A 7,951-nucleotide genomic window follows, 5' to 3' on the forward strand; every position below is an offset into this window, starting at 1 on the left:
GAGTATATGGGCACATTCTTTGTTTCAGAAATGAAAACACTACAATACAATTAAGCTCATTTGTGTCTAAAAAAGAAAACAAAAAAAATCCAAAAAAATCAGCCTCCCATTCATTGTTGATGGAGCAGCTTCGGACTTTATACCCTATGACATCACACGTTTGAGACTACCTTCTCTGGTTTCTGGCTTTGAGAGAGAATAGCTCATGTTTACATATTTTGATCAAACTCTCTGTGGCGAGTTGGGGGGGGGGGGCTGTGTTTAAATATCAGTATCAAGATTCAGGTGTCCGACAACGCCACCTGGGGAATTGCACCCCAGGAAATACTAGACTAAGATTTTAACTAGATCAGGTCACACAGATTCGTAAACCACTGGGGCGAGACGGTTTGTAATTTTAAAAACAAACAAACTTTATTAAACTAAATTATACAAAAGAAAAGAAACAATATGTCACACACCACACATAATATAAAATAGGCACTTGGACAGGGGAGGGGAATAAGGTCAGGGCTGGGGCTTACCATGCGGCACAAACCAAAAAGGGAGAAGGGATCCTCAAAATAAACCACCCGTGACACTGCACACACACACAACAAAAAAGGGAGGGGGTTTGTGAAGAATGCACCACCACCAGGGGTCAAATTGCCGCCGTCAGCCACCAGCACCTGAACAAAAAAAAAAAAGAGAACAAGGATTAATAAAACATGCCCAAGGACTAAACAAAAATTGGTGTGGACTAACTAATAAAAATTACAAAAGAACCGTAATTTAAAGAACCTAATTTAACCCAACTGAAATCCAATACAAGAAAATATGAATAATTAAATCAATCTATCACAATTAATAACCCAAAAAGATAAAGAGAAAATTACTGAACTAATTGAAAAGAACCACCAAAGAAACACGAATGAAACAAATTAACACAAGGTTTAAAATAAAGAGATCATGGTTGGTGGCAGGGGCAATCATGTAGGCCCCAGCACAGCCCTTAAATCAATGGGACCTCAGTCAGTAGGTCCAGGCGGCAACCAGCGCTGGCCAAAGCGTAGTCCGCCCCACAGCAAACAAATACAAAAAAACCAAACAAATTTTAAACAGGAAACCAAACACCAAAATGAAGAGAAAAGAAAAGAAAGAAAAGAACCGAAACCAGAAAAGCCAAAACAAAATAACCAAAACAGAATTAGAACACAAAAACCAAAACAGCAACGCAGCTCCAGGAGTGATGGTCAGTGATGGCCAGAGTTACAGGCCACTAAAAAAAAGAAACAGAAACAAAACCTAATATTTAGTAAATTAATTAAATGAATTGAAACTAACTTAAGAAACCAAATTAATACATACCAGGGGCGCCAGGCATGCACAGCGAACACAAACAACCAGCGGATGCGAGCCTCACAGGACGCAGCTTTAAACACACACGGCCTGAGAATTACGCACAAGAGAGTGATCAGCAGGGAGCCAAGCAACAGTTGAAAATGAACAGACAGACAACGTGCGGACAACATACCAGAGCGGACCAGTAGCTGAACACAGCGAGGCTCCAGCAAGCCACTCCCGCCTCCCCCGGACCAAGCAGTCAGCTGCGCTGCAAGGAGTGGAGAGCGTGTGACCAAACTGTGCATTACGCACATACAGAGCAAAAGGAGAAGACCGCAGATGCTTACTGGGGTAGAGAAGATTTGTGTGCCTCGACGGCGGTCACAAACACGGGATGGCTGCACCAAACAAATACTGCACGCCAAACAACACTGACACGCCACGCCACAGCCACCACGACAGCCAGTCCGTTCGATACCCTGATGGCCGTGTTCTTGGTGGAGCTGATTTAAAGTCTCCTGCTTGAGGACTGCAGGCAAGATGAGCTGGAGACACCCTTCTCCCCCATTGGGACAGAACACCTGACGGAAGAGAACCCCATCTTTCTCTACCAGGTGGTCCCATTGGCGCAGAAAGACCAGAGCAACCTTAGAAAGCTGTTGCCATTCAAGCGAGGTAGGTAAAACCTTCCGTCGCCAAAATGGCAGCACAGTCTTCAGGAGGGGATCAGCCTCCTGCAAGGAGCGGAGATCGGATACAGAATGGGCGGGCAAGACTGAGACCACTGACTGAGTAGTCGACACCACAGGGCCTAGGTGTGGGTCTCGCTGAAGGTCGATGGGAACCGAAGTGCCAGGCAAGGAGTCAGCAACTACATAGGAAGCCGGCATATACTGCCGTGAAAGTGCATCTGCATTCTGATTGCTGCGGCCAGAACGATACTTGATATCGAAGTCAAAAGCAGCAAGTTGGGCAGCCCATCGATGTTCTGTGGCCCCGAGTTTGGCAGACTGGAGATAGCTCAATGGGTTGTTGTCAGTGTAAACAGTGCACCTATGCCTCAAAAGATATTCCCTGAACTTCTCCGTCATGGCCCACTTGAGCGCAAGGAACTCTAGCTTCATAGAGCTGTAGTTGGACATATTGCGCTCATTGGGCCGAAGACCCCTGCTGGCATAGGCCACCGGTCTCACACCACTGCCGGTCTCCTGTGAGAGAATCGCCCCAAGGCCTGCATGACTGGCGTCGATCTCAAGAATGAAAGGGCGGGAGAAGTCAGCATAAGTTAGAGCTGGGGCTGAAACCAACCTTGCCTTTAAGGCCTCAAAGCTGTCTTCACACTGAGATGTCCATGCAGCCCCCAGAATCTGACTTGATCCCCTTTTCGTCTTTGTGCCTGCCAGCTCAGCCACCAACCGATGCAGAGGCGCTGCCAGCTTGGCAAAGCCCTCTATGAAGCGCAGATAATAGCTGACAAAACCTAAAAAGGAGCGCAGCTCTGAAACATGACTGGGGCGCCGCCAGTTAGCCACAGCCTCGATCTTCTTGGGGTCTGTGGAGACCCCCTGGCTAGAAATCACGTGCCCCAGGTAGTCAACCTCCCGTTGGAAAAATGCACATTTTTCGAGTTTCGCCTTTAGGCCCTCCTTGTGGAGTCGACCAAGCACCATTTCCAGCCGCTGGAGATGTTCCTCAGAGGATGAGTAGACGATGATGTCATCAAGATAAAGCAGCAAAGACTGACACTGCTGGTTGCCGAACATCCGCTGCATCAGCCGCTGGAAGGTGCTTGGGGCATTACACAAGCCAAAAGGCATGCGATTAAACTCAAAAAGTCCGAAGGGTGTACAGAAGGCAGTTTTGGGCCGGTCTTGCTCTGACACAGGAACCTGATTGTAGCCACTGGCCAGATCAATTGTGGAAAACCAGCGGGCTCCAGAAAGTGCATCCAAACTCTCCTCGATACGAGGCAAAGGGAAGGCATCCTTCCTGGTCTTGCTGTTTAGGAGGCGGTAGTCCACACACAGATGCAGGCTACCACCTTTTTTTTCGAACCAAAACGATGGGCGATGCGTAGGGACTACTGCTCTCCCTAATGACCTCAGACTCCAAAAGCTGATTGATATGAGCCTTCACTGCTTCATATTCTGAGGGAGGGATGCGTCGGTACCGTTGCTTAACTGGAACATCATCAAGCAAAGGTATGTCATGGGAAATAAGGTTGGTGCAGCCCAAGTCACCGTCATGGGCTGAGAAGACGGAGTGGTATTTGTGCAGTAGGGATTTTACATCTGTCTGCTTCTGTTCAGTCAGTGCAGACAGATCAAGTGACTCTACCCTATCTGGCACTGAGGGAGTAGCCATTTGGGAAGAAACAGTTGCCAACATGGACCTCTCCTCAGTCACACCGGCAGGCAGGCTAACAACCTGAGCAACTCCCAAGGTGCCAAGACCAGTCCGTGGATAAAGAAGAACCTCGGTTGTCCCAACATTGACCACAGGGACATACACTGTACCCCGGACAACTTGTACAAGACAAGGAGAAGCTAGCAGCCCAGCAGGTAGACCATCTTCAGGGGGCTCAAACAGTACACTTTGACCAGAAAACTGTTCGGAACAGGTGCTAGCAACCAACTTCATCACCCCACCCGGTATGCGCACAGCTCGCCTGCCCCAGACCCTCACAACACCGGTGGGGTTCCCTGGGGCTTGGGCGGCAGACTGGTGGCACCTCTGCAAGGCTGCAATGACTGGACCAGGTGCTTGTGAAACAGAAGGTGAGTCAAAAAGAGAGGGGCCAAATGCACCAAAAAGCTCTCTATAGCACCTGCGAATCACATTCATTCCCAAGATTCCAGGAACAGAAGTCACAGCACCAGGGGGGTCTTTAACAACAAGGATCCCACAGCAGGGCATCACCTTGCCACAAAGTTTGACATCGAGCTCCAAGTAGCTGATATAAGGAATTTCTAGGCCATTGGCTGCTCGCAGCTGTAGCCAGTGACAAGAGTGAAGACGATCATAGCCCCAAGGTGCAAAATGTGCCAAAAAGAAGCTCTCTGTGACTGTGGACACCATGGAACCTGTGTCCACCAAGCATGACACTGTGACTCCCCCAGTGGAAACATCGATATTTGGACATGAAGCAACTAATTCAGCTGCTGCACCTTCCTGTGAGCCTAAGGACTCCCCAACTGAGCTGTGGCTCAACAGCTCAGTGGGCTTCAGTTTTCCGACAGGTGGGAAGAACGAGGAAGTCTGGCAGTATTGGAGTTCAAGCCAGCTAAAGAATTAGCACGGGGCCGAGGGGGAGCCCGCACGCCATCACACTCACAAGCAAAATGGCCGGGCTGTTGGCACCTCCTGCATATTAATGGGCCATTGCGAGGAGCCGGACCTTGGGTACGGGGGGCCTGCAGGGAGGCAACAGTCTGGGTGAGCTGGTTAAGCTGCTCCTGCTGGCGCTTCAAAAGATCCATCAGCTCACCGAAACCGGGCCCCTGAGATGTGACATTAGGGGTAGGCTGCACACAACCCTGAACCCCATACTGAAGACCATAAGCTGATGGCAACGAGAAACTGCGCCGCCTGGAACCCCCTGGAAGACCCTCCCTCTCCCACCTAATAGCCTCACCCCGTAGCTCCAACAGAGTGGCGGTTGGCTGGCGGCGAATAAACTGCTTAAGCTTCCTCCGAAGAGAACTATCAAGAACATGCTCAATAAATTGGTCCCGAAGGAGAACATCAGCATTAGGCATCCCATCAGGTGCACACTGCTGGACCTGTGCCATTAAAGCCATGAGGGCCAAGGAAAACTCCTGCAGCGTCTCTCCTTCAAGTTGGCGCCGAGAAAAGAAAGCCTGCTGTAAAGTGACATAAGATTGAGCACAGCCATACAGCTCCTTTAAGATGGCAAGAACCCGGGCTGGGTCTCCACGCTCCGCGCTAGAGCGAAACTTGATCTCCTCCTTTGCTTCTCCCTCCAAATGATCAAAAATGAAGAAGGCTTGGTCAGCAACAGAAAGATGGCGGGCACGTGCACACGCCTGAATCTCCTCTACCCATTCAGCTATCCCAATACCGGTCTTACCATTGAATATGGGACACTTACGATCTCTTGGTATGACCACTAGCCGCTCTGTGCCTGCAGAGGCAGCACTTGCAGACGGAACATGACCGTCCGGAGCAGAGGAAGAGGAAGCGGCCCCGCCGGAGCCCCCCGAGGATGCAGCCCGCTCCTGACGAAGTCGCTCGTTATCTGCCTTAAGCTGCAACACCAGCTCCCTAAGCTGATGCACCTCCTCCTCCATGCTGACTGAGGGAACGCTGCACCAAGCCCAACAAAATGGTATGAAAGATTGGATCCTAGAATATACGCTGCTGTTTTGGCTCTCACTACTAAGGCAAATAAAATACCTAACACACACACAAAAAAAAGAAAAAACCTAATATTAAAGTAAACAAAATAACAAGAAAAAAATGAAAACACGTCTCTGCCCCTTAAATGTGGTAATCCTGCCGACAACGCCAGAATGTGGCGAGTTGGGGGGGGGGGTGTTTAAATATCAGTATCAAGATTCAGGTGTCCGACAACGCCACCTGGGGAATTGCACCCCAGGAAATACTAGACTAAGATTTTAACTAGATCAGGTCACACAGATTCGTAAACCACTGGGGCGAGACGGTTTGTAATTTTAAAAACAAACAAACTTTATTAAACTAAATTATACAAAAGAAAAGAAACAATATGTCACACACCACACATAATATAAAATAGGCACTTGGACAGGGGAGGGGAATAAGGTCAGGGCTGGGGCTTACCATGCGGCACAAACCAAAAAGGGAGAAGGGATCCTCAAAATAAACCACCCGTGACACTGCGCACACACACACAACAAAAAAGGGAGGGGGTTTGTGAAGAATGCACCACCACCAGGGGTCAAACTGCCGCCGTCAGCCACCAGCACCTGAACAAAAAAAAAAAAAGAGAACAAGGATTAATAAAACATGCCCAAGGACTAAACAAAAATTGGTGTGGACTAACTAATAAAAATTACAAAAGAACTGTAATTTAATGAACCTAATTTAACCCAACTGAAATCCAATACAAGAAAATATGAATAATTAAATCAATCTATCACAATTAATAACCCAAAAAGATAAAGAGAAAATTACTGAACTAATTGAAAAGAACCACCAAAGAAACACGAATGAAACAAATTAACACAAGGTTTAAAATAAAGAGATCATGGTTGGTGGCAGGGGCAATCATGTAGGCCCCAGCACAGCCCTTAAATCAATGGGACCTCAGTCAGTAGGTCCAGGCGGCAACCAGCCGCGTCGGGCCAAAGCGTAGTCCGCCCCACAGCAAACAAATACAAAAAAAAACCAAACAAATTTTAAACAGGAAACCAAACACCAAAATGAAGAGAAAAGAAAAGAAAGAAAAGAACCGAAACCAGAAAAGCCAAAACAAAATAACCAAAACAGAATTAGAACATAAAAACCAAAACAGCAACGCAGCTCCAGGAGTGATGGTCAGTGATGGCCAGAGTTACAGGCCACTAAAAAAAAGAAACAGAAACAAAACCTAATATTTAGTAAATTAATTAAATGAATTGAAACTAACTTAAGAAACCAAATTAATACATACCAGGGGCGCCAGGCATGCACAGCGAACACAAACAACCAGCGGATGCGAGCCTCACAGGACGCAGCTTTAAACACACACGGCCTGAGAATTACGCACAAGAGAGTGATCAGCAGGGAGCCAAGCAACAGTTGAAAATGAACAGACAGACAACGTGCGGACAACATACCAGAGCGGACCAGTAGCTGAACACAGCGAGGCTCCAGCGAGCCACTCCCGCCTCCCCCGGACCAAGCAGTCAGTTGCGCTGCAAGGAGTGGAGAGCGTGTGACCAAACTGCGCATTACGCACATACAGAGCAAAAGGAGAAGACCGCAGATGCTTACCGGGGTAGAGAAGATTTGTGTGCCTCGATGGCGGTCACAAACACGGGACGGCTGCACCAAACAAACACTGCATGCCAAACAACACTGACACGCCACGCCACAGCCACCACGGGAGAAAGCGAGGAGCGGAAGAGAGGACGGGGCGCGGCCTCACACCTGAATATAACGGTGCGCAATCACGGTGGTTGGAAAGCAAACACAGTGCCGAATAGTGGCAAGGAGGGAGACAACTTCCGGCTACATCTACCCCCCACTTTTGCATCGTCGCCCCGACGATGTGCAAAACATACTAGTACTAACACCAAGGCCTGAAAATGGCAAGCTGGGCATTGGACACAGCACCTGGAACTCCACCAACTGTGTTGTCCTGGTGACCAGCAGACCAGCTAGCAGGGTTTTCTAGCTTTTGGGGGGCCCTGTGCAAAATATTGTTTTGTCATTCATGAATACACACCAAATCTGCATCATATACCATCAGCTTATTCTCATAGAACGGTTTGTATGACATCCTACCAATTTGTGCTCCATGAATGATGTTATGTCCTTAACGTAAAGTTAATGTAGTTAGTTTTAGGAAAAGAAACATGGTGAGAAAATACTTATGTGAACATGCTAAAAACAGTAAGCAAAAGAATGCTTTAATTCATGAGAG

General features: G+C 48.1%; 1 pseudogene; it reads right to left on the bottom strand.

The window, feature by feature from the left end:
• Positions 1-1,096: 1,096 nt before the first annotated feature.
• On the bottom strand, positions 1,097-4,401 carry LOC125894686 (uncharacterized; annotated as a pseudogene).
• Between the last annotated feature and the right edge of the window lie 3,550 nt (positions 4,402-7,951).

The sequence above is a fragment of the Epinephelus fuscoguttatus genome, linkage group LG9, assembly GCF_011397635.1.
Source record: "Epinephelus fuscoguttatus linkage group LG9, E.fuscoguttatus.final_Chr_v1".
Taxonomy (NCBI): Eukaryota; Metazoa; Chordata; class Actinopteri; order Perciformes; family Serranidae; genus Epinephelus; species Epinephelus fuscoguttatus.